This window comes from Amphiura filiformis, unplaced genomic scaffold, assembly GCF_039555335.1.
Source record: "Amphiura filiformis unplaced genomic scaffold, Afil_fr2py scaffold_38, whole genome shotgun sequence".
Classification (NCBI taxonomy): Eukaryota; Metazoa; Echinodermata; class Ophiuroidea; order Amphilepidida; family Amphiuridae; genus Amphiura; species Amphiura filiformis.
This window is the reverse complement of record NW_027305502.1, coordinates 616,226-641,649: the sequence shown is the minus strand read 5'-3', so window position 1 is coordinate 641,649 and position 25,424 is coordinate 616,226. Positions and strand designations below refer to the sequence as shown.

Here is a 25,424-nt window from a genome sequence, read left to right as displayed (position 1 = left end):
TTTTTGTTTTAAAATTTAATTCAGATCGTGCAAAACATAAGATTTGTACTAGTCTTGGTTCATATTTCGTAGCTTTACGCATTGACTTGAAAATCATCCGGATATTTGTAGGGCCCATTTCACTTTGATTTTAAGTTTGATTCCTAGGATAAACACTTCATGACTAGTCTCAGTAATAACGTAAGTCTCTATCTGTGTGTTTCCTCAGAGCACCGTTTTCCGCATCATAGGGTATACCATCTGTGGAAATGTGCCGGGTGATGCTGTTTCAGTTTGCTTTTTTATTAATCTGTTACCCGGCAAATGCCGGGTAAAGGTGTGAAAATATGTACCATGTGGAAACAAGCATGGTAACAACTTTCTGTGTACTGACGTGCCCTCACGATGATTTGCGTGTGACAGGAATTGCTTTCCGGACTTCTGTGCTTTCATAGTAAAAAGTTGTGCATTTAAGAAAACATGCATACATGCATCCTGTGTGATGCAATGATGCAATCACCCCAAGTCATATATGCACAGTTTTTTTGGCTAGGCCAGTGAAACACTTGCGGCTACCGGAAGCTGATCAAGTGCTTGACATGTGAGGGGTCTCGGGTTTGAATCCCAACAGAAACAAACAATTTCTTTGTTCATCTTCTCTCTTCCTTCCTTCCTTCCTTCTTTCCCTTCCATGGTTAACACTTTTATTGGAAACTTGATTTTGGCCTGATTTATATATTTTTGTTATCTGCAACAATGAAGGTTATGATGTACTTCTGATCATTCGATAGAATTTACTCAAAGAAAGAAAAGGCTTGTGTACCTGTACACTAATACAATAAATGTATGCATTATAGTCGCAAAAGGAAACTTAAGATAATCGTACTTCATCATGTTCACTCCAACAATTAGGTTAAAACGGCCTCCCTTTTTAATCAAATAGAATGTATACATGCATAATGCATACAATGAATGCAGTAAACTGGAACACATTTTCTATTTACTATACGAGAAGAATCTTTATTTCCAGGTACTTGGAAACGAGTCAACTCCTGAATGTGGATTTACGACGCATGAAAAATGCAATTTTAATTTGGTTTCGCTGAAAACAATACCTCACCGCGATCCGTAGGCAGAACAAAACGCTGACAAGCCAAATAGATTAAATATTAAAAACCAAGTGCTTTTAGTAGCCATTGGTTTCGCCACGCTCACTTTTTTAATTGCGATATTCACTCTGACTTCCCTCTACGATGTCATCCTCATCACTTTGAGTCTACGGTATTGCTGTGGAAATCCATACACCCCCCCTATGGAAGATATAACCTTAATCTCACACACAGGGGGTGTAGATTTCATTATGGAGTCACCCATATCAGGTAATTACATTTGAAATTGACACTCCCTGTGTAGAAAATTAAGGTCATGTCTTCCACAGGTGGTGTATGAATTTCAACTGGAATAGCTCAATAGGGATGGCAGGATGTTTACACAAACACTCCACTGCATGGTGTTAATATCTCAACACCTCACTCTGCAGTATCAAACGATCAATTCACGGCTGATAGATTGATAACCCGACATGTCATGGTGGTACAAACCAGACTGTAAAATAACTTCCTTTTCTTCTTAGACCAATATCTGGGATGCAAAAGCAAATGTCTCAAAGCTGCTGTGTGTGCTCGTCTTACAGTGCACATTTATCTCTAAGAAATTGGCCAAATTAATTTTTCCACCTCACTCATTTTTTTTCTTTGATTTTTTAAAACAAAAATGTCACGGTAAAAGTATGTTTTAAAGGAGTATTTTGTGATCATAGCATCCTCTTTTTGTGACATTTTTCAGTAGATATCCACGAAAAAAAATGTATTCCCAAAATTTCAGTTGATTCCGATTTAGCGTTTGCGAGTTATGCACGATTATGTGTATTACACTACTCCATAGACAATATGTTATCAGGTAACCCCATTTGAAATTCACACTCCCTGTGTAGAAAATTAAGGTCATGTCTTCCACAGGGGGTGTATGAATTTCAACTGGAATAGCTCAATAGGGATGGCAGGATGTTTACACGAACACTCCACTGCATGGTGTTAATATCTCAACACCTCACTCTGCAGTATCAAACGATCAATTCACGGCTGATAGATTGATAACCCGACATGTCACGGTGGTGTAAACCAGACTGTAAAATAACTTCCTTTTCTTCTTAGACCAATATCTGGGATGCAAAAGCAAATGTCTCAAAGCTGCTGTGTGCGTTCGTTTGGCAGTGCATATTTGTCTCAGAGAAATTGGCCAAATTAATTTTTCCACCTTGCTCATTTTTTTTCTTTCATTTTTTAAAACAAAAATGTTAGGGTAAAAGTATGTTTTAAAAGCATTTGCTTTCAGTTTATATAAGGCGGAAAAAATAAGACTCATAACACCGTGTATTGATATAGAATCACATGCACCCAGTTGGGCGCAATGCTTACGCTAGTTGTGCATTGCGTAATGTGGGACTGGCGCACGCTTATGTGAATTTACGCGAGCATGAGTTGGGACTTTATTGACACACGCAGTAACAAAAGCCGAATAATTTCTGCCTTATATAAGCCGAACAAACTTTAGAACTGTGTGAATAACACTTTCAATTATCATCTGTTCAAACTTCGATAACACCTCTTGTCACTTTTGTGGTATTAAGAGTGATTTGATGAGACAGGTGCCCTGTTCAATTCTTAGCAAATCATTGCTGGATGATTACAGGTTTATTTGCACCATTACATGCACACCCACAAACCCCCTGACAGTGGATGGAATTTGTCCAGTGTGACGTCACAAGGTGTCACCGTATCTGGAACATATTAGTGCAAATATTTCGTTATATTTATAAGAATGTAAGGTTTGAAAGTTTTGAGCATCTCAAGCTTATTTTGACTGAATATAAGCAATTTTATTAATTAATTTTATTTAATTTTATTTATTAATTTTAGGGATGCAATTTTGATGAAAATCAGGGAATCATTTCTTGCAATGATTGTCCTAAATTTGTTTTTCGAGAATCAACACTGATTTGTGTAAAAATTTTTGTAAACAACATGTTGGTAGTTAGCAAAATTCTGTGCTGATAATCAAAATTTACTCAGCTGCAACAAAATTGCATCCCTGATAAGTCGTGGGGGAAAATAGAGAGGAAATTTAAAACACACATTGCGCATTGGATTTCTAACATCTTCGCCAGTTCTTTGATGCACTTTTTTGCCTTAAAAGCAGTTCAAATTCAAGTTTCATGTTGCAAAACTCACCTTGTCACAAATTATGTTCTTCTAATGGAGTAGTCTTACAGATAGTTACGTAAGATATATTTTATTTCAATCAATTGTATTGCAAAAGAAAGATTACTAAAGAATGTTTAACGATATTTGACATGACAGGACACACCCTATGCAAGACATTTTTAACATGCTGATTTTTTCCTATAAATATCAGTTACTTCATGCGCTAGTTTTAGTTGGTGTATGTTCTGCATATATACAAAAGGGGGAAAATAAAATGATTCATAACTAGATACATCCATGTGTGGAAAATGGTGTCCACATATATTATGTAAGCTTCAGAGCAAGGGAAATGGCACCCATCTTGATGCTGCAAGAGCTTATCATTTTGCTCAATTTGAAATCTAGGCCTGTATTTATGCATAAGTTATCACCTACATAGATGAATAGGCTATCCAAGTTGAAATCCATATACCCCCTATGGTTGACATGACCCTAATCTTCCACAGAGGGAGTGTGAATTTCAAATTGGGTTACCTGAATGGGTGACTCCACTTGAAATCTGCAAGATTACGGTCATAGAAATGCCACTCAGTTTCACTCAAAAAACCTGAAACTGGTGAGAAAAACCTGAAAAAGCATGTGAATGCAGACCAAAAAGCCCCAAAACGGGCTGAAAACAAATCAATAAATGTGTGAATTTGGACTTGCAAAAATCTGAATTCAGGCTAAAACCTGAAAAGTGATATCTCTGAAGTCATGTCTTCGATAGCGGAGTATGGATTTCAACTGGAATAGCCCAACGCATATTCTGTGTTCCATTTGAAAGAGAACTCAAGTAAGCATCTCCCAAAATGACAAGTTTCTATAATATCACACTGCTGTTAGACCTGCAAGAAACTACTCACACCACTAGCGAATAAAACAGTAAGTTAACGCATATAGGCTGAACCATGTACCAATTGCAATGTTTTTACTAGAGTGATTGATTCTATACAATTTCTCCCCTTGACCAAGTATGACATGTCTGGGAGGAGGATCACTCAACCATAATAGTGTAAACCTGCAAGACCAACCACTAAAATACCCCTTAATCAAGTTTTGGTCTTTTCATCAAAAGGAAAAAAAACGTAACAAGGATGTGCAATTTCACACAAAATTAGAGTCCCTAAAACAGGTGTTCAAATAGCTTGAAAACAACACCTTTTTTTCTTGAAAATCAGCGTTTGAAGACCCCTAAATGAGGATGTTTCTCATTCTTTCTCAAAAAGAACCCATTTTCACACACTGATTGCTACACCCCTTACCCCCTGATGACATGAAATGGTGTGCCAACCTTGTAAAGTCCATGGGAAATGGATCAGACAAAAGTTTTAGAAAAAATCTATCTGCAGGATAACCTGTTGGGTTTTCACTAGCCATAGAAACACAAGTTACATTAAGACTGGAACTTGGAAGTAATACCCAGAAAATAAAGTCCTGCTCGAAATTTGTGATACCCGGGTACAAAAACCAGCTGTTCTGTACCCAAAGGTCATTATTTATTCTTAGTCAGTGGGAGTGGTCTAGTTAGTAGACACATAATCTGATTGGACAATCGCATCGTTACGGGTGGCGACTATCAGGCCGTAGATGACCCCACGTCATCACGAGTGTTGATAATGCGTAACACGCTTGTAGAGGTGCGCGTATGTATCGCTTTGTATGCGTAGACTAGTGCCGCCATCCACTACTTAAAATATTGGATCTGCCTGTCGTCTATTACATGGTAGAGGATAGTAAAAACAAAAATTCCTATCGTTTATTGTCTAAAAATTTACAAGCCTTGCCCTCACTCAGTTTGGGTGAAAAGTTACATACCATACATGTACATACTTTAGGCAAAACACCACCCCTGAACATATGTGACACGATCTGCTCCATGGAGGCGAAAGGAGTCATTTTATAGTTATTACATTATACAAACATTAGGCTATCATACACTGAAAACACAAAAGGTCTTGCATACTTGGTTCTGAAGTTCTGTGATTTCTATTTCCTTATGTATTTTATTATTTGTTTCCTCCATATTTAAGCCTTCATGGACCAGATTGTGTCACATATATGCAGTCTGCCGTATAGGGAAATCACACTGGTTTATGCACTGGTGGTGTGGAAACCTACCTTAATCTCAAAGTCACAACTTGTCTCACAGACTCTCCCAAGTGGTGGTGTGCCACAATTGATACAGGACTTTCCTACCTTACACCTAGCTTACTCTGCGAAAAAAAATCCCTTTATTCCAATACCATCCCTGAGTATTTGAGCAGCTTAGGCGGTAAGTCACCATTACAAGAAAGTTATCAAGCTACTAGTAACGTCAAAGCTCCAATTTCTGACCCATTTTATTCGCTTCGCAACTCAGAAAGTTGCGTTAAAAATTGATGCTACTTGAAATGTCGACAGTTTGTACTTTCTCATAGAATCCCTAACCAGCTATGCAAGCATAATTTATGACTTCACACTGTTGCAAGCCTACTTAGCTAGAGATCTATACAAAAACTTGTTACAACATCATACTCGTGTAGTATACATGTTCTACTTACCAGGTATAGTTGGGATAAAACGGGTTCAAACAAACACTGTGTCCAGGCTCCTACGGGAAATCTATGTGCAAAGAAAGGAAAGAGAAACAAAATGTCCCATGGATTTTAAAATGGAAATTGATCAAAATATGAAAATATATATTTGTGAAGGGAGACATGATACATTTGAATAGACTTGCTGTCAGTCGGTGATGTATTACACCATATAAATAAAAAGCCTGAGTCTCCAAAGACTCCAAATCTATGGAGTTGAAACGGAGATTGATCAAAATATGTCACGTTTGTGCTGGTTGATATGCGAAATTTGAACAGACTGTCCTTTTGTAAGACTTCATATGTATTCAAATATGACAATATTATCAGTGCGTCAATCCATCGTGAAAAGTTGGGGGCATTTGGCCTGAATTGTCGAAAAAGTGGCTGAGAAGAAGAAAAAAATGGGTAATTTTGACAAAATGTGTGTGTGTGGGGAGGGGGGTTACATCTTCATGTCCCCCCAGGATTGATGTCCCCCAGGTATGCAATCCAATTTAGTGTCTCCTCCACTTCAAAAAGTTAAGCTCAAAGATTTACATTACAACATACAAGACTATGGATTTAATTTAAGGGGGTACTAACCCCTCAATAAATTTGTGACTATTTTTGCATTTTTCTCAAAAACTAATAACACCATGGTACCAAAAGTTATGTATATTATAGGGGCAAGGAATTCAATTACTACACTGGAATTTCAGTGACCCAAGACAAGCAATTCAATACTTGTGATAGAAAATGAGGTACCACTAGGATGTACCTCATTTCCTATCATATTTACTGAACAGTGTGACTTGATTCACTGAAATTTCAGTGTAATAATTGGATTCCTTGCCCCAATAATATACATAACTTTTGTTACCAGTGTGTTATTAATTTGTGAGAAAAATGCAAAAATAGTCACAAATTTACCACAGGGGTGTATTCAAACTTCTGGTATTTAATATAGGTTTCCTTTTCTCTTTAAATTTGAACCAAAAACAAGAGCTAAAACATAAGATTAAAAATAAATGTAATATTTTAAGCCTGTGCTCAAGATTTTGAATGCTTAGACTTGTGCAAAGTCTTTAAATATTACTTTGATGTTTTTATGCAAAAATATATATTTCCCTTTTTTCTAAATTTATATTGAAATTAAACTTTCATGGGTTGATTTCCTGTACTATTACAAAATGGTATCTTCTTTTGTATTTTCTTAAACTATCAAAAATTCAGTGCGTATTATTTTGGAAACAGCAAGCTAGCTAGCCTAGCTAGAGATAATTTAAAAGCGCCCTACTTCAAGTCATCATTTTTTCACACACACACACACAGGCAGCTCATGATATAATAGATAGCGAGTGCCTCGTGGTCATTTCCGATGACAGTTACACACTCCATTCCAATCAGTCCGTTGATGTGTACATTGGTTGGCTTTTTCATTTCGTCGACACCACAACCTCGAGGAACAAATGTTTGCATTTTATTTATTCATAATTCTAGGTCAACAGACTGGCCTATTGCCTGGACAGAGAATACATCAAGATAGGGGCCCGCTTTAATAGACTGATAAATTCTGGGTTGCAATGAAGGTATGCACACAAAAAGTACACAAACTCTGGGTCGATATTTTTTTCTTGCTTTCAAGCATGCAAACATAATAGAATTGAATTTGCACACTGGAATTTTGTGTCTAGTATAATGTGATCTTTTGTACTTTAATTTCACACTTGTTAAACATGAAGCAATTACTGTACTTTTAGAGAATAATAATGATAGGAATATTTGTTTTTACTATCCTCTACTGTGTGATAGATGACAGGCAGGTCCAATATTTTGAGTAGTGGATGCCATCGCACCCGGTATCCACTACGTTAAAATATTGGACCTGCCTGTTGTCTATCACACGGTAGATGATAGTAAAAAAAAAATTCCTATCGTTTGTTATCATTCTTATTCAGTTAAATATTATTTTAATAACTAAAATTAAATTACCGTCATGAAAACTCCCCTTTTTCTGAAATGAAAGAAACTTGTACACTGTTTTGTTGTGCATACTGGGATTTCTGGAAAATTCTGGAAATATCTTCCATAGGGGGAGTGTGAATTTCAAATGGAATGAACATATTAGGCAGCTCCATTTAAATTTCATATACACCCTCTGAGAAAGATTCAAACTGAATCTTCTACAGAGGGTGTATGAGTTTCAAATAGAGCTGCCTAGCATGTGTTCATTCCCTTTGAAATTCCTACTCCTCCTGTGGAAGATATTTCCAGGGGTAGTGTAGATTTCAAATGGAATAGCCCAATATGAATCAAATTATGATAACAAACATATCTGTCTGATACAAGACTGACTTTGTTAACATTCAGTCACGATAGAACCAAAAAGCTTCACAGACAACATCAAAAATCAGAATTAAATTTCCTATTATTTGCTTTTATTGCGTGCTGTAAACAATATTATAGATAATATCAAGGCTAAATCAACTATTCCTAAATCCCCACAAGATTGGCTTTTTTTATTACCATATATGAACATTATTCTCTACACTACGCTCAACATGTTCTTATCTCATGTCATAAAGCACAAGTCTCGGGCCGTATCCGCAATCCACACACTGTACGCCAGGGAATACAAACTCTTTATCTGCGTTTTTGGAACCAATAGGCAATTATCCAAGGTTCGCATACAACAGACAGTTCGCTCATAAAAATTTCATTTGATGAGGTCCCACTGTAATTATTATTATTTTTCCCCATCATTACTGTAATGGACTTCATCTGACTATTATAGTTTTTTTACTTCAAGGGCAGACCATGCTTTATAGATTCACCGATTCAATGTGACGTTATCAGGATTTTTTAAGTCTCTTGAATAGGTATAGAGAGGAAGCATTAACAGTATCCATAACAGGGTCAAATTCATCTAGAAGCTACTGGCTATAATTTAAAACCACACTACAGCGCAGCAATGTCATCTTGATTCCACAGTTTTGCTATATACCAGCAATTCTGGTGAGGTAGCCCAGATCCATTAAGAAAAGTCAATAATACACAACATCACGACTTCTACACGCTTAGCTGTTTTCTTTCAAAAGATTCAGCTTTATTATTGGGCTGCTACCATCCTTTCTGTTTTATTTTCTCCTTTTTTTCCTAATTTTGTTACGTTGCATTTTCTGCATGGAAAAACATCTTCTTTCCTTGGGAGTAATAAAGTTCTCATTAGTGCGCATAAAATAGAATATTATCATTTCTCTCTCTCACTCGCTAGCTCTTTGCATTCTTTTACTCATTCTCCTCCGCTGGTTGCCATGGAAGCTTGCTGCTCAATTGAGCTTGCAATACCTGAACAATATCAAAAAATCATTTTCATTTCTTTTCTTTCTCATAATACATTTTACAACTGGCTTGTGGATTCAACTTGTCAGTCCATGATTGGTCGATGGCAACCTGCGCTGGCATGCCGCGAGGTAGCGAGTCAGTGAAGTGTGTTTAATCTTTTAGTAGGGAGAGAGAGTCTGACGTCTCCTGCATTGTCAAAAAGCCTGATGGATATATAGTACATAATGCATGGCTTTTAGATCATTTGCATCAAAGTGCTTCATTGGTCCGCAGCTTTTAAGTGTCACATCAGGATTGGTGGACGGCTTGCTGTAAAACAATCTAAACCATTTGACACATGTCTTACCATTAAAGCAAGATTCAATTTGTACACGATATGTCGATTGAGGACTTTATTGATTGCTTTTTTCCTTGCTGCAAGAAGTCTTTAAAGTCTATTGCAAGTCAAAAGAGAGAGGAATACATATTACATAAACATGAAGTATACACCATTTCTTTTTTGTTCTAACATGTAACATAGGAGACCAGATGTCGATACAACATAACTATATTTTCGTTTAAAATCAATCAGCTAATATTAATTTATCTTATTTTTTATTGACATTTATTTGTCTATTTAGAAAAAAATGCGAAGTAGAGATGTCAGTCATTGTTGTAATAAATCCTGAAAAATTCATAAACATGACTGAAAATTCCTGAACATGTCCAATGTACCTTTGCCTCCACTTCTGAACAGGATCATCTGATCAAAATGTCCTGAAATCAGGAAATGTTCTGAAGACTGGCATCTCCATACGAACACAAAATTAACATCGAAGCCTGTACATGATAAACATCTCGCTATTTCATTCTGGTGTTACAAAACTGTGATGCGATACCACTTTGTGCCTCAGCAACTTAATTTAATTTCTGAAAGTGCTTTCAGCGATACACCTGTTGATTTTTTGTTTCCCTAAATGGGCTATTCCAGTTGAAATCCATACACCCCTTATGGAAGACATAACCTTAATATCTCACGCAGGGAGTGTGAATTTCAAATTGGACCACCCTTTCAGTGTCGTCTGCTCCAAAATGGGTTATTCCAGTTGAAATCCATACACCCTCTATGGAAGATATAACTTTCATCTTCCACACAGGGAGTGTCATTTTTCAAATGGGGTCACCCATTCAGTGTCTTCTGCTCCAAAATGGGTTATTCCAGTTGAAATCCATACACCCCCTATGGAAGACATAACTTTCATCTTCCACACAGGGAGTGTGAATTTCAAATGGGACTACAATATAGTCTACCTGAAAGGGTGATTCCATTTGAAATATACACCCCTTGTGTAGGAGATTAAGGTCACATCTTCCACAGGGGGTGTATGTATTTCAACTGGAATATCCCAATGTTTGGCATCCACCCATAATTAACTCGGGACATATTTTATGCATTGGAATGACGTCAACAAATGCCGAGACTACAATACATCGAATCAACTAAAACAAAATTAGGCTTGTCGTAAGCTAGCAAAATTTCAAAAGCAAGACCATAATCATAAATTTTAAGTGGGTTACTTTTTCTAAAACGATTGATCACATGCATTTTATCTCATGAATACGTTAGAACTAATTGCATGCCCATGAATGGAGCCATTGCCGAGATGACAAATGTGGTCATTAATGCACAAATAATGAGCAAAAAGCCTATATTGATCATCAAATTAGTGCTCTTCAAACAGGGCTTGACTGTATGTGTAGGTATTCATGTACAATGTTACAAGGATATTTAGTAAAAGCTACTATATCCAGTAAGTTGTATTTAAATGACCTTAAAAGATATTTCAATATACCGTTATTTGTTTGTTACATTACTTGATGCAGTCATTAGGAGAAAAAAGAATGGGCAATATAAACATTTTACTTAAATTAAGGTTACTGATTTTTTTTACAACATCTTGCATGGAAAAATGTCTTTATAAATTAACTTGAGTAATTAAGGGAAAATATGAAATGTTCAAAAATTACTAGTAGTGTCTACAATTAAACAGCTTGGATTCCATATACTTATTCAATGACTTTGAACAATAGAGCAGTATATTTAAAAAAAAAGAAACAGAAAAACTCTTTAGAGGAAATAATGATGTGCAGGGCCATCATCCGCTACATGAAGATGTTATATTTAGGCCTTATAAAAGTTGTTTGATTGGCGCCAACCCGACCAACCATAGGCCCGACCCTGACTAAAAATAATAAAAAGTTTAAAAAAGTAAAAAAATTTAATCTAATTTAGAAAAAAAAAAGTTCCAAGGCCTTTATCAAACGCAATTTCAAGCTTTAAAAGTAAAAAAAAAAAATCCCTACTTACCCTAAATTCTTTTTTGTTATGCCAATCAAACATATTTTTTAGGCCTATTAAAGTTGATAGTATCCATATCTTGTATCCAAACAATACTGAGTTATTCCAGTTGAAATTCATACACCTCCTGTGGAAGACAAGACCTTAATCTTCCACACATGGAGTGTAAATTTCATATGGAGTTACTTGAATGAGCGACTCCATTTGAAATATACACCCCCTGTGTGGCAGTTTAAGGTCATGTCTTCCATAGGGGGTGTATGGATTTCAACAGGAATAGCCCATTATCAAGGGAAACAAGATTCTTCAAATTTAAAAATGACTGTATTTTTGGGTAAAGCCCTTTGCAAATTGGCAAATGTTCAGAGTCACTTTGTACAGAAGATGGTAGAATGTGCAAATTTAAAATGTCTGATAACAACATTCCGTCAAAATGCATGTCTTACAATCAGCAGTGGGAATTATTTTGAAAATTGTTGTATTGAAGTATAAACTTGAACAATTTAGCATGGGGGAAGAAGCACAATTTTCTAAAGGAATTTTCAAAATCCATACTGGTAAAGAAGAAGCAGACAAAAAGGGTGAAAAACAAATGTGGCAAGAGGACCGATTTTCTGATAATAGCATTCACTTAGTTGAGAAAACATGGGTAAATACTCATCACTTAAATTTTAGATATTATGTAGCAAACAGCATAAAAATGTTCTTACAGTTGTAGAGAGTGCCTGTGCTTTGGATTAGCAGTAATTTCAGAAGCAAATACATACACCTGTATTTTGCTTGTATTTCTAATATTTAGCTAATTCGAGTGCAAATCACTTAACTTAAGTTGTGCTTGGTAACTCTGCTATCTTCTAAAGGTAGCAGCATACACTTGATCTTCTGACTTCTGTAAATAGTAGCATACACTTGAACCAGTCTGCAAAATACTGATCTCATTGCCTTTAACGCGGCTGTGTACTCAAGACGTTGTTTCTTTCGCAAAATTTGAGATTTTTTGATATTTGTTACTTTGTTATGTTTTTTATAAATACAAGGAAAGAAAATCCAGATTTATAAACTCCAACTGCGGTATTTTATGGATTTTATTTCACTATTTCATTCGTGTTTGCAATTTTAAAAGAGAGAAAATCTTTGTTGTATCAGCGAGGTACACGCGCGCAACAACGCATCGCGCTGCGTATCGCGCAATTTGTTAACAAGACAGATACGCTTACGATACGCTGTGACGCTTATCTGCATGCGTGGCGCATCCTTTGGGCTCAAGTGGTCAAATGGCTCCGTTTTAGCTAATAAAATGTGGGTTTTTTCAAGTTCTCTCCTCGATTTGAATATCAAGTTATGAATGGATTTCGCTCAAACTTCTCAACGGGCTGTGGATTTACCCGATGTTCACGTAATATAAGGTAGAAACACGAAAACTGCCGCATTCTCCCGTGAGATTCGATGAAAGGGCAAAATGTGACCACCTTAAACTTCAACGGCCATTATTTCAATGTTCATTTTCTCGGTAAAATGACGATTTAGGTACACGATAACTCAATAAATACAGCATCTATAGGTAAGCAAATATGATCATCGTAAAAAGCATGATCGACTCAAGAAACGGTTTCTCATCTTTTATATTTTGGTCTATTTCCAATTTTAGGCATCATTTTGTGCAAATAGGCGTTTGTGAATTTTAAAAAGTTCAATTTGATGCCTTATATGGTAAATATCTCTAAAACTAAGACCAATATCAAAAAATAAAAAACCGTTTTTGGAATGGAGCCTCAAGATTGAGCTAAAAACAAAATAAAATATTTTGGAAAGAGTGTTTTTTGTTATGATGTACCTAACAAATATTGCCAAAAACTCACTTTTTGTGATTTTCTTCATAATTGTTGTTTTTACCCCAAATCTGTATTTATATTAAGATTTATTGATGTCTTGCCTTTATAAAAATGTATACTTTTGTATGTCTTGCGCGAATAATTACAAAGTTATTGCACTTTTACTACATGCATGTCTGAGAGTACACAGCCACCTTAAGCAGCACAAAAGCACTAACAGAAGCACTGTTATCTTCTGAAGATAGCACATTACTTGATCTTCTGAAGATAGCAGCATAAACTTGAATCAGTCCACAAAATAATGATCTCACTATCTCAAAGAAACACAGATGTACTATAGCATCAGCTGCTATCTTCTGAAGATAGCAGCATACACTTGATCTTCTGAAGATAGCAGCAAACACTTGAATCAGGCTTCAAAATACTGATCTCACTGCCTCAAAGAAGCACTACAGCCAAAGCATTGCTATCTTCTGAAGATAGCAGCATATACTTTATCTTCTGAGGATAGCAACATACTCTTGAATTACTCTGCAAAATACTGATCTCACTGTCTCAAAGAAACAGAACCACTGAAACAGAAGCACGGCTATCTTCTGAAGATAGCAGTATATACTTGATCTTCTGAGGATAGCATCATACACATGACTCAGTCCACAAAATATTGATCTCTCTGCCTCAAAGAAACACAGAAGCACTGTAGCAGATATACTGCTAATCTTCTGAAGATAGCAGCATGTAAACTTGATCTTCTGAAGATAGCATCATACACTTGTTTGCACCAGTTTGCAAATACTGATCTCACTGCCTCAAAACACATACATACTATTACAGAAAGAAACACTGCTATCTTCAGAAGATAGCAACATACACTTGATTTTCTGAGGATAACAGTATACACTTGAATCAGTCTGCAGAATACTGATGTCATTGTCTCAAAGAAACACAGAAGCACTATAGGCTATATTATCAATACTGTTATCTTCTGAAGATAGCAGCATACACTTGATCTTCTGAGAATAGTAGCATACACTTGAATCTGTCTGCAAAATACTAACCTCACTGCTTAAAGGAAACACAGAATCACTATAGCAGAAGCACTGCTATCCAGTGTTCGATTTACCTGGATTCGCATCGCAAAATGCGAGTCATTTTTTAAAAACTGCTACTCAACTACACAGACCAGTAGCAAAAAATGCAATCCCAAAAAATTGGGGAAAAATGCCTGTACTTGCGATCGTGAACCACGCTAATATACCATCATTTGCAAGTTGCCATTTGTCGAAGTCAAAAATGTTCCATAAATTCTATTTCCAAGAAAATAATCCACAAAAATATGACTCAAAAGTCCCTAAATCGTGATGTTTACGCCATTAAACTAAATACAGTATCCTCCCTTGTATGCAAATTTCGTGTTGTGTTACAAACTTCCATGTATTACCAGATAACTAAAAGCGTGCATATTAATTTTATGGACGTCATAGAAGTAGCACTGTTTATATGGTGTATAGTTCAGTGGTGAGATGGAAATATCATGTGTCCTTGGTGACAATCTTCCAAAATTATACAAGATTTTTAGGATTTCATAGATTCCTCACATTATTTTAATGCTTCAGCTAATAAATTAGCGAGTTTCCTCTACTCAAAAATGTAGGACTTCTCTTGATTACTGAAGGAAAATTTGCGTTTAGAAAGGGCACACAATAATCAGCTTAAGAAGTTTAGGTGCCGAATTTTGAACCACATTCGGTCTGCAACACTGCAGTTGCATAACATTTTTTTAAGCATTGAGTACTGGGATTGAGTAATCTGTGAGAAGATAAGAAAATACAAAAAATCGATAAAATATGGTGAAAACAAACTGCTACTCAAAATTTTGGAATTGCTACTCAAATCTGAAAGTGAGTAGCAATTTTTGCTACACAAAAAAATAGATGAAAATCGAACACTGCTGCTATCTTCGGAAGATAGCAGCATACACTTGAATCAGTCACCAGAATATTGATCTCACTGTCTCAAAGAAACACAGAAGCACTGTAGAATCTTACTGCTATCTTCTGAAGATAGCAGCATACACTTGAATCAGTCTGCAAAATACTGATCTCACTGCTTCAAAGAAACACAGAATCACTATTACAGAAGCATTGCTATCTCCTGAAGATAGCAGCATACACCTGGTCATCTGAATATAGCAGCTTACAACATTTTCAATGCTACATGTGTAGGATACTAGTACTAAGATTTTCACATTTTTTCAAAATCACATCATCATATGACTTGCGATCAGTTCCAACGATGTCTTCAAAATTTGCGATACATTTTGAGATGTGGTTTCTAGCACTTAAACAATACAATCTAATGTCCCTAATTTCAGAATTTTCTGATGATAGATTATTGGCATCAGAAGAAACCTGAAAACAAATTTTAACTCAAGAAGAAGATTTGGAATTGAACACATCACAAACAGTTGTATTTTCCCTGTAACTAGTGAAACTGTTTTTTCTTCTCAGGCTCTGATCCACTTTTCAACATTACATTATGAAACTTCCTTTACTATGAATTCAAACAGAGCTGATATTGCTCATCATCTATTACATGAAATATTTAAAATGCCCGCAAGTTGTCACAGACACGATAAATTTATTTGTACTTTTAAGATCAGCAGGTTAATGGTACAACATTATTATTTTGCTTCATGGGCCATCAAATACTGTTTTCATTACTTATTTGGAAACTGGAGCACAAGAAACATCAGCTAAGCTATAAACCAAAATTAAACAAGCAGAAAGCCGAATAATATATCCTCAAAACCTTGCCTACTATTTCTACTACCCATGCAAGGAAGTGCCAACTTAGCTGGCATCCTGTTCACAAAACACCATGGAGTGTTTCTCGGAACCTCTAATTATCGGGCTATTCCAGGTGAAATCTTTACGTCCCCTATGCAAGACATGACCTTAATCGTCCACACAGGGAGTGTGAATTTCAATTAAGGTTACCTAAAAGGGTGCCTCCATTTGAAATATACACTCCCTGTGTGAGAGATTAAGGTCATGTCTTCCACAGGGGGTATATTGATTGTAACTGGAATAGCCCATTACAGTACAATATATTGTAAAATCGGTACATTATCAGAACATTCACCTTAAATCCTTCAACACTTACTCAATTGATACAGTATATTTCTTCCTTAACATGGATGTTTTAACACCTTGTCAGCATTCTGGAATTCTTAGTACTTTCAAAGTTCACTCCATTGGCGAAAGTCAGCATTTTTTATTAATATTATTATATTCAAATTTCCATTTTTGGGTTTAAAATGAACAAAATTTAAAATACTATTTGGTAAACAATCACCAAAGAGTGAAAATTGAACACTACAAAAATTGCTGTATGTTTTAATGGATATTTTGTTTCTGATGAAACGTCTTGCATTGCTGCAGGGCCTTAAGCTTGGTGCCCACGTTCCAGTTCTTCGAAGCTCACTTCATTACTCTTCATTACTTTGATAGGCATATCTCAGGCACAAGTACACTTCAATAACCCATTTTTCCTGGCCGTTAAATTGTTTCAACTTTCTTCCTACATTCTAAAAATAACTATGAAACTGCAAACATATGACGAAAACACTTTTATGACAGAGAGAGGGATGGGGGAAAGAGTAAGAAGTCTGTGTATTGTGAGTAAGAGGGGAGTGTGTGCGTTGGACTACTATATGCCAAAAAAATTGAAAACACAGTTTTCCGAAGACCAGGAATTCTCAATAGCCAACCTGCAGGCCAGATCCGATCCAGCAGTTCAATGGTAGTTGGCCTTTGAGCTGTTGAACAACTGTGAAATGTGTACTAAGGCTCTACATATAATTTGGTTCTAGTACTATCAGTGCCCAGTTGGGTATTTATATCATACCCTGATGATGCAATCAATTTTGTGAAGCATAATAATTAACATTTCCTAGTTAGTATTATTGTTTTTCATAAACATAAATAACAAAAGCAATATGCAAGAGCCATCAGTACCTTATGCACCACAAAATATTGCTCTCTCTGCCTCAAAGAAACACAGAAGCACTATAACAAACATACTGCTATCTTCTGAAGATAGCAACATACACTTGATTTTCTGAGGATAACATTGTTATAGGACCAAATTAGACACTGTACCTAATTATACCAAAACAAGACCTGTGCATTTGGTCCTCAAACACACTATCTTTTGAAAGTTGTTTGGCCATCCATGGCCTGCAATCAAATTCTATTCAACAGCCAAGGTTGCTATTGCAATTGAAGATGTAGCACCACAACAGGCTTTCATCAAATTATGTTAATGATAGAGTTACAGTAACCACGGTAACCAAGATGATCTATTATTTCCACCCGATGAGAAAACCAACGTGGCGTGTCATCGTAAGGTTTCTTGTGGGTTTGGTGCTTAATCCCAAAGCACATCACAGGTTTTGTATCGGTATGTTGTTACATGAATTGTTAAAAAGTTTCTGCATTGGGCTATTCCACTTGAATTTCATCACCCTCAAATGGAATCGCCCATTTAAAGGAGTATTTTGTGATCCTAGCATCCTCTATTTATGTCATTTTTCATTAGATATCCACAAAAAAAACCTATTCCCAAAATTTCAGTTGATTCCGATTTTGCGTTCGCGAGTTATGCATGATTATGTGTATTACACTGCTCCATAGACAATGCGTTGTAATTCAAATTTCACGATATCTTTGCTAAACGAATTAATCGGCAAGAAATATTTTGTACATAAACATTATGTATGTAGCCAGAGGTTTCCAGTGATATAAAAATCTCAACTTTTTTTGAGAAAAGTGGGGGGATGAGGCTGTGGATCACGAAATGCCCTTTTAAGAAACTCAATTTAAAATTCACACTCCCTGGATGGAATACTAGTATTAAGGTCACATACGAGCCTTTGCATCGGGGCTTGAGATTGGAATTCCAATTTCCTTTCTCAAGGGCTAAGAGTAAAATTGTACATTTGTGTTGGGAGTGGCCTTCTCTCCTTTCTCCTTTTCCTTGCTATTTTCTTCCATTTCTTGCTTTGTTTAACAAAGCTATCTGGGCTAGCATGCATCTTATTAGCCTACACTGGCTATCCCGGCTTATGTGCATTTTTATTGTATGAGCTTGGAACAGTCCATGGATTAGCATGTGTCCCTCACGGACCAACCTGAGTGAACAAACAAACAATCTTCCATAGGGGGTATATGAATTTCAACCGGAATAGCCCCTTGTATGCATCGATGATGAAATAAGCGGATCTGATCCCAGTGTTAATGGGTTAGTCCAGTTGAAATCCATACACCCCTATGGAAGACATCTAATCTAATCTCTCACACAGGGTGTGTGAATTTTAAATAGGGTTAACTGAATGGGTGGAACTCCATTTGATATCTACACCCACTGTATGAGAGATTAAGGTCATGTCTTCCACAGGTGGTGTATGGATTTCAACTAGAATAGCCCCAATGATGAATGATAATGGTGCATGCACAAGTCAAAAAACAAGCCTCTTCATGTTGTAATGTGACATTAATCCATTATGATTTGATGGCATACAATTATATGATGTAAATGATCCATGCAATTTATTACTATCTTGGCAGGTTATTTTCTCTTTGCTTAAGTCGGAATAAAATTACGCTCGCTGTTACGCTCACGGTTTCTGATAAAGATTTGATAAACTGGGATTACTTGAATAGAATTGACAAATTCAAGGTAATGTGTCTGTTTCAGTAAAAACAAACACTGTAAGCTTTTATTTGATGAAAGTAATAAGCTTGTAGACGAGAGAGATGTAATAGACAGCGGAAAATGTGCCACGTTTTGTTTTGTTCAAAAATAGTGTGCACATGATTTAAATCCAATTCTTCTTTCAGATCAGATATGGTGGTGTTTTTTACGTTACATGGTCAAAATGATTAAAAAACTGGTTTTCAACATGTTGTGGGTATCACACCATTTTTACATTCATGCCTTTCATTTTAGCATAATTTCCCAATTAATGGTCAATTAGTGTTGTGGGTATCATACCATTTTTACATTCATGCCTTTCATTTTAGCATAATTTCCCAATTAATGGTCAATTAGTGCATACATGTAAGCAGCAATGTAAATCTGAATTTTCAGATGTGTTTTTCTCAAACAAACAAATATCTCACGTAGGATTTTGTACATTGTGCTTCAATGTGCCCAGGAATGTTCATAAACAAAGTGAAGCATCATCAGTCTCACCCTTCAAATAAAAATCTGTGTAATCACATTGAAGATTTACAGGGTGCACCAAAAATTGTTGATATTTATTTAATAAATTTTATTTAATATTTAATATATTTATTTCCAATGCTACTCCAATGAATGAATAGAATTGTGGTTTAAAATACAGTAATATATGATAACTAATGGAACTACAAGGTCATGTGGTCAACCCAAAGTGCGCAGGGACCCAGGTGATAAGAGCTAATAGCTTCCGAAAATAAGAAGCAATTCTACTGTAGTAAGCATGCTTCCTGCACGGTTTGGACTTCCTATTTCAAACGAGAAAAACCGTATGCACATAAGACGCATCCACACAGAAGTCCAAATCTCAAAGGAATCTAACCTCAGAGGCTTCAGTTCAAGGCTTAAGCCATACGTGAGCTCACCTTAGAGGAACGATAAAGTTATAAGAGCTGAAAGCTTCCAAATTTATAAGCACTTCTAGTAAGAAACCCCATCAGTTCGCGCTATGCAAACACACCCAGAGGAAGGACCATGTGATAGGTCTTAAATGCTTCCGAAAATTACGAGTACTTCTAGTAAGAAAAACCCATGTTTGTTGTGTCCACACACGAGGCCACATCTCAAATGATTCTAACCTCAGAGGCTTCAGTTGGCGCAATGCAAACACACCCAGAGGAAGGACCACGTGATAGGTCTTAAATGCTTCCGAAAATTATAAGAGTACTTCTAGTAAGAAAAACCCATGTAATAAAGTTGTGTCCATATATGGCGGCCACATCTGATAATCTCAAAGGATTCTAACCTCAGAGGCTTCAGTCGGACAGGCTCAAGCTATGCAAAAACAGCCAGAGGACGGACCATGTGCTATGAGCTAAAAGCTTCCAAATATGACATTCTAGTCAGAAAACCCCACATAAGTTGTGTCCAATAATAAGGCCAATTTCAAAGGATTCTAACCTCTGAGGTTTTAGTCGGAGCAAACTCAAGCTATGCAGATGCACCAGGTCTAGGACCAGGTGATAGGAGCTAAATGCTTCAGAAAATTTGGAGTACTTATAGTAAGAAAGACCCACGTAAGTTATGTCCATACATAAAATCCAAATCTCAAAGGATTCTAACCTCAGAGGCTATAGTTAGCGCTATGTAACATCCAGAGCAGGGCTCCGCAAATAGCGGCTTGCTTGGCCACACATGGCGCGCCATGGCTTCCTGAGTGGGCATGGCGCCGTTTAGATATTTAAAAAAATAAATAAACAATGCGATTCCCATGTTATCCTTGTAAAGACAGGCTAAAATAGTACAAATTCTTGCACCAAATGACATCATTTGCACCTCAAATTTTTTAAAAATCGATAGCTTCACAGGGGGGAAACCCCCCTCTGACTCCCCCCGCAAATTCGCAGCCATTGACTGGCGCTTTGCAGGGTTTTTTTAATTTCATGTGGCGCTTCAACAAATCTATTTGAGGAAGCCTGATCCAGAGGAAGGACCATGTGATAGGAGTTAATGCTTTCGAAAATGATGGCACATTCTAGTCAGAAAACCCCATGTAAGTTGTCTCCATACATGAGGCCAAATTTCATTTAAACCTCAGAGGCAGGTTCAAGCTATGCAAAAAAACTCATGAGGAAGGACCATGTGATCGGAGCTAAAAGCTTCTGAATATGACAAGATATTCTAGTCAGAAAACCCCATGTAAGTTGTGTCCAATGACAAGGCCAATTCTCCAAGGATTCTAACCTCAGAGGCTTTAGTCCAGGTAAACTCAAGCTATGCAAATGCACCAGGTCCAGGACCAGGTGATATGAGATAAACATTCTAGTCAGAAAACCCCATGTAAGTTGTGTCCAATAATAAGGCCATTCTCCAAGGATTCTAACCTCTGAGGCTTTAGTCCAGGTAAACTCAAGCTATGCAAATGCACCAGGTCCAGGACCAGGTGATATGAGATAAACATTCTAGTCAGAAAACCCCATGTAAGTTGTGTCCAATAATAAGGCCATTCTCAAAGGATTCTAACCTCTGAGGCTTTAGTCCAGGCAAACTCAAGCTACGCAAAAAAAACCCAGAGAAAGGACCATGTGATATGAGCTAAAAGCTTCTGAATATGATAAGATATTCTAGTCAGAAAACCCCATGTAAGTTGTGTCCAATGACAAGGCCAATTCTCAAAGGATTCTAACCTCAGAGGCTTTAGTCCAGGCAAACTCAAGCTATGCAAATGCACCAGGTCCAGGACCAGGTGATATGAGATTTAAGCTTCCGAAAATGACACTTGAGACATTCCAGTCAGCAAGCATACATGCTTCCTGTCAGGTTTGGATATTTCGATAGAAAACCCATTTACACAAAAGTTGCGTTCATATACATGTAGGAGGCCAAACCTCTAAGGCTTCGGAACCTTGAGAGGCTTCAGTTGGACATCCTATTGTGTGAATGCACTCAGGGTTTTTTGAGAGGCATCTATGTAAAACTACCTATTAAAAAAACTAGATTCTTCAAATATACTGCACCTAAATAAAAAGTATCTGTACACTTAAAACAAAATCAAAATCTTACAGACACTAAACCTAAATTACCAAATTAAGCAATCAATAGATGGAGAACTTTGTTCTGCATCTTTTGATACCTCATTCGGCACGGAGTGACTTTATTTTATGACAAAATTTACATCTCTAGAGACTTTTCTCTCGAAACATGTTAATTACGAGTACCACGAGTGTTGATCTGTTATGATGAAATGAGCCCGTTAAAATAGTCAGTGGGAATCAAAATTGCACCCGACAAAAAGAATTTTCTCTTCTTCTTTTCTTCTTCCTTCCTTCTTTCCTTCCCCCTTGCCAAAAAGGGTTTGGTTAGGGTTAAAAAACACCAGATAAAGTAGTCAATTGATGATGAATTTTGTTCTGCGTATTTTGATGTCATAAACATATTTTTAAAATATCTCCATATTCATATAAACCTAAGCAATCAACTACCTGTTTAAAGCCCAAAACAGCCATTTAATGAGACCCATTGATTCCGTACAGGAAACAACATGTTTGTTTGCTAGCAGCAGCTTCACAAAAATCTTTAACCAAACTCAATCATATTGAATCCATGCCCCCGGTGCACTTCTAAACATGTAGAAATTATTCATCTGAACAAAGTGAGGAAAAAAAAAACCTCTTTCTTGCGGGATATATTAATGAATTGCTTCAAATACAATCCAAGCTATCAAATCTGTTAGCTTTTGGTTATGTTCTCACAGACACGCTACTGTATAAATAGTCATTTTCCCCAATTAATTTGATATATTTTTGATTGTTTTTAATATTTCACCAATTTCAAGATTACTCAACTTTAATAGGACTTTTTTGGATATTTATCTTACTTCAATCAAGCAAATCAGAATGTCTAGTTGCTAAAAAATGTAAAAGCAAAAAGGCTGTGACATGTTATAGCATGAAGAAACCCCTAACCCTAATCAATGTGGAATTTGGAATAAGCCCTGAACTTGTACTAACACCTTTTGAGTAGTAAAATTCATTTATATATCACTGAAAAGGCATTTCCCATGATAAGGCATTCCTCTGTGGAGCAAAACATCCAGGCTAAATCTTGTTACCCTGGCTTTATAAGTCTATTATAACTCTCACTTCTTTTTCCTTTTTAAAGGAATTTTTACTTTTAATAAGTTTTAATTCAGAGGTTTAAACAGACTCTGAATTAGGCTATTCCAGTTGAAATCCATACACCCCCTATGGAAGGTATGATCTTAAGGTGGAATTATAGGCATTTACTGGAAATCAGGAAATGTTCAGAACATGTTTTTTAGATTCTACTTCAAATTGAATCTACAGGGCAAAGTACACTGATCAATATGCCTTTTGTTTGAAGCAAATCGGACATACGGTTTTCATAATATCAATTTAAATTTTCATTATAGCTTCTTGTTTTTATCAATTAATATAGTTAATGAGCTAAAATGACTGAAAAGCCTCAGTAATAAGTAAATCTGGCCAGTATTTTGCTGAAAATCAATGTTCAAGGTACTTTTATTTTCCATACTTTTTGCCTTTAAACTTAGTCAAAGCATTTGTAAATATATCTTTTTAATGTATTACAAAAAATCTAGCAGAATAATTAATTAGCATTATGAAAATAGGCTGATTAATAATGCAAATATATATGCAAATTAGAGGCCAGCTGGACAATAAAATACAATCCAAATACTACAATTTAAAACACAGCACTCCTGAACATCTGTAGAAGAGCTATGTGTAATTGTGTAACCCACCTGTATTGTTCAATAGTCAAAGCCAGCAGTTGTAACTACTGATCATATGGATTGCTACCCTATGGCAGGTGAGTAACTGTCAGAAGCTGAAGATGAACTTACATGTTTTTGAAACCATAAAAAGATTCATTACTTTTCATAATTCTCCTCAATTTCAATTCTTTGGCTTGGGGAACACGGTTGTATGACTATTTAGTTCTGCGTTGTCCAAAAAATCATGTGCAGTGAACAGCATTTTACACCTCCGCATCTGACACACAAATGACTACAAGAGTGTATTCAACGATCCATCAATAAAACAAGGCCTAGACAGACTTTTGACCACGTTGGTTTCAGTAATCATTAACCACAATGCAATCAAAATGTGCAAATACTTGAGAATGTTATCTTTAAAGAGATCGTGATGAACTCTCATGATACATTTAGCAGGGAGAGTAGTAGTGCTCGTGCAAAGGGCGCTTGATCCAAGGACCCGACTTTTGCGCGATTTATGACAGCAAACAACACCCTCTTTGTTTTCCAGAAAATATGATCTTAAAAATAGACAAAAAAAATATAATATTCATCTCACTTCCGATTCATTACAAAGTTCGACTTCTGGTTCAACTTCAGGGTTGAAATTCAAAATGGCGGCCCCATGTCACCATGTGTTGTCATGATTTATCAGTAATTATATTCATCTGTAAACTTACATTTTGATGCAAAAATTATAATTTAAATAACACTTACTATAATACGGAATTTGAACCTAGAAAATGAGACCTATTTCGCACGATTTTCGACCGGTTTTAAGCTTCCCTCCAATTTTTTTGTGATAAGTGCAATGGACATGTCATCAAAAAACACATACAAAATAAACTCAACGGACATCAAAAACCGCAATTTTCTGCGCAAATAACGAAATCGCGCTGAAGTCAATTAGCATAATTCATCATTATAAATTGTGACCTGACAGTTTGAAATGAGGACATTCATTTTTGTCTTCATAACTGCATCTAGACTCAATTCTGTGAAAAATGGTTCTAAACTTGTGTGATTTGTTTTATAGAATCTTCAATCCGCCCACGCATGGATCAAAGAAGGTAAAGAAACGATGGAGCTTGTGAGATGGATGAGAGCTGAGCTGCCCAGAGGTCTTGCTGGTTCCACATGTGTGCAACAATGTGCTATTCCAGTTAAAATCCATACACAAGTGGAGTATGAATTTCAAATGGTGGTTACCTGAATGGGTCACTCCATATGATGCCTACCCCCCTTGTGTGGGAGATGAAGGTTGTGTTTTCCTCAGGGGGTGTATGGATTTCAACTGGAAGAGCCAACAGGACACACCGGGTCACATCTATTTTCCATTTTTAGTTTTCACTGGAAACATAAAAATTTCATGTTACTTCGGGTCAAAGCATTTCACTGACAATGCGTCAAAACATTTTTCAGACAACTTTTAAATGCAACTACCTAACCGTTCCTCATATTTTTTCGCTTGATTCGGTCACTTCAATTTTGATTACATTGCGTCTGCAAACTCCTTGACATGTCATTACAAGT

At 36.3% G+C, this 25,424-nt stretch overlaps 1 protein-coding gene across 2 annotated transcripts in view; it reads right to left on the bottom strand.

Moving 5' to 3' along the window:
* LOC140144065 (heterogeneous nuclear ribonucleoprotein K-like) overlaps positions 1–25,424 on the bottom strand; it is a 202,442-nt gene that overhangs the window by 163,644 nt on the left and 13,374 nt on the right. For both annotated transcript variants that reach the window (XM_072165900.1, XM_072165901.1), the window contains exon 2: positions 5,825–5,885. The gene's annotated coding sequence lies outside the window, so the exon portion shown is untranslated. The remainder of the gene's footprint in view (positions 1–5,824; positions 5,886–25,424) is intronic.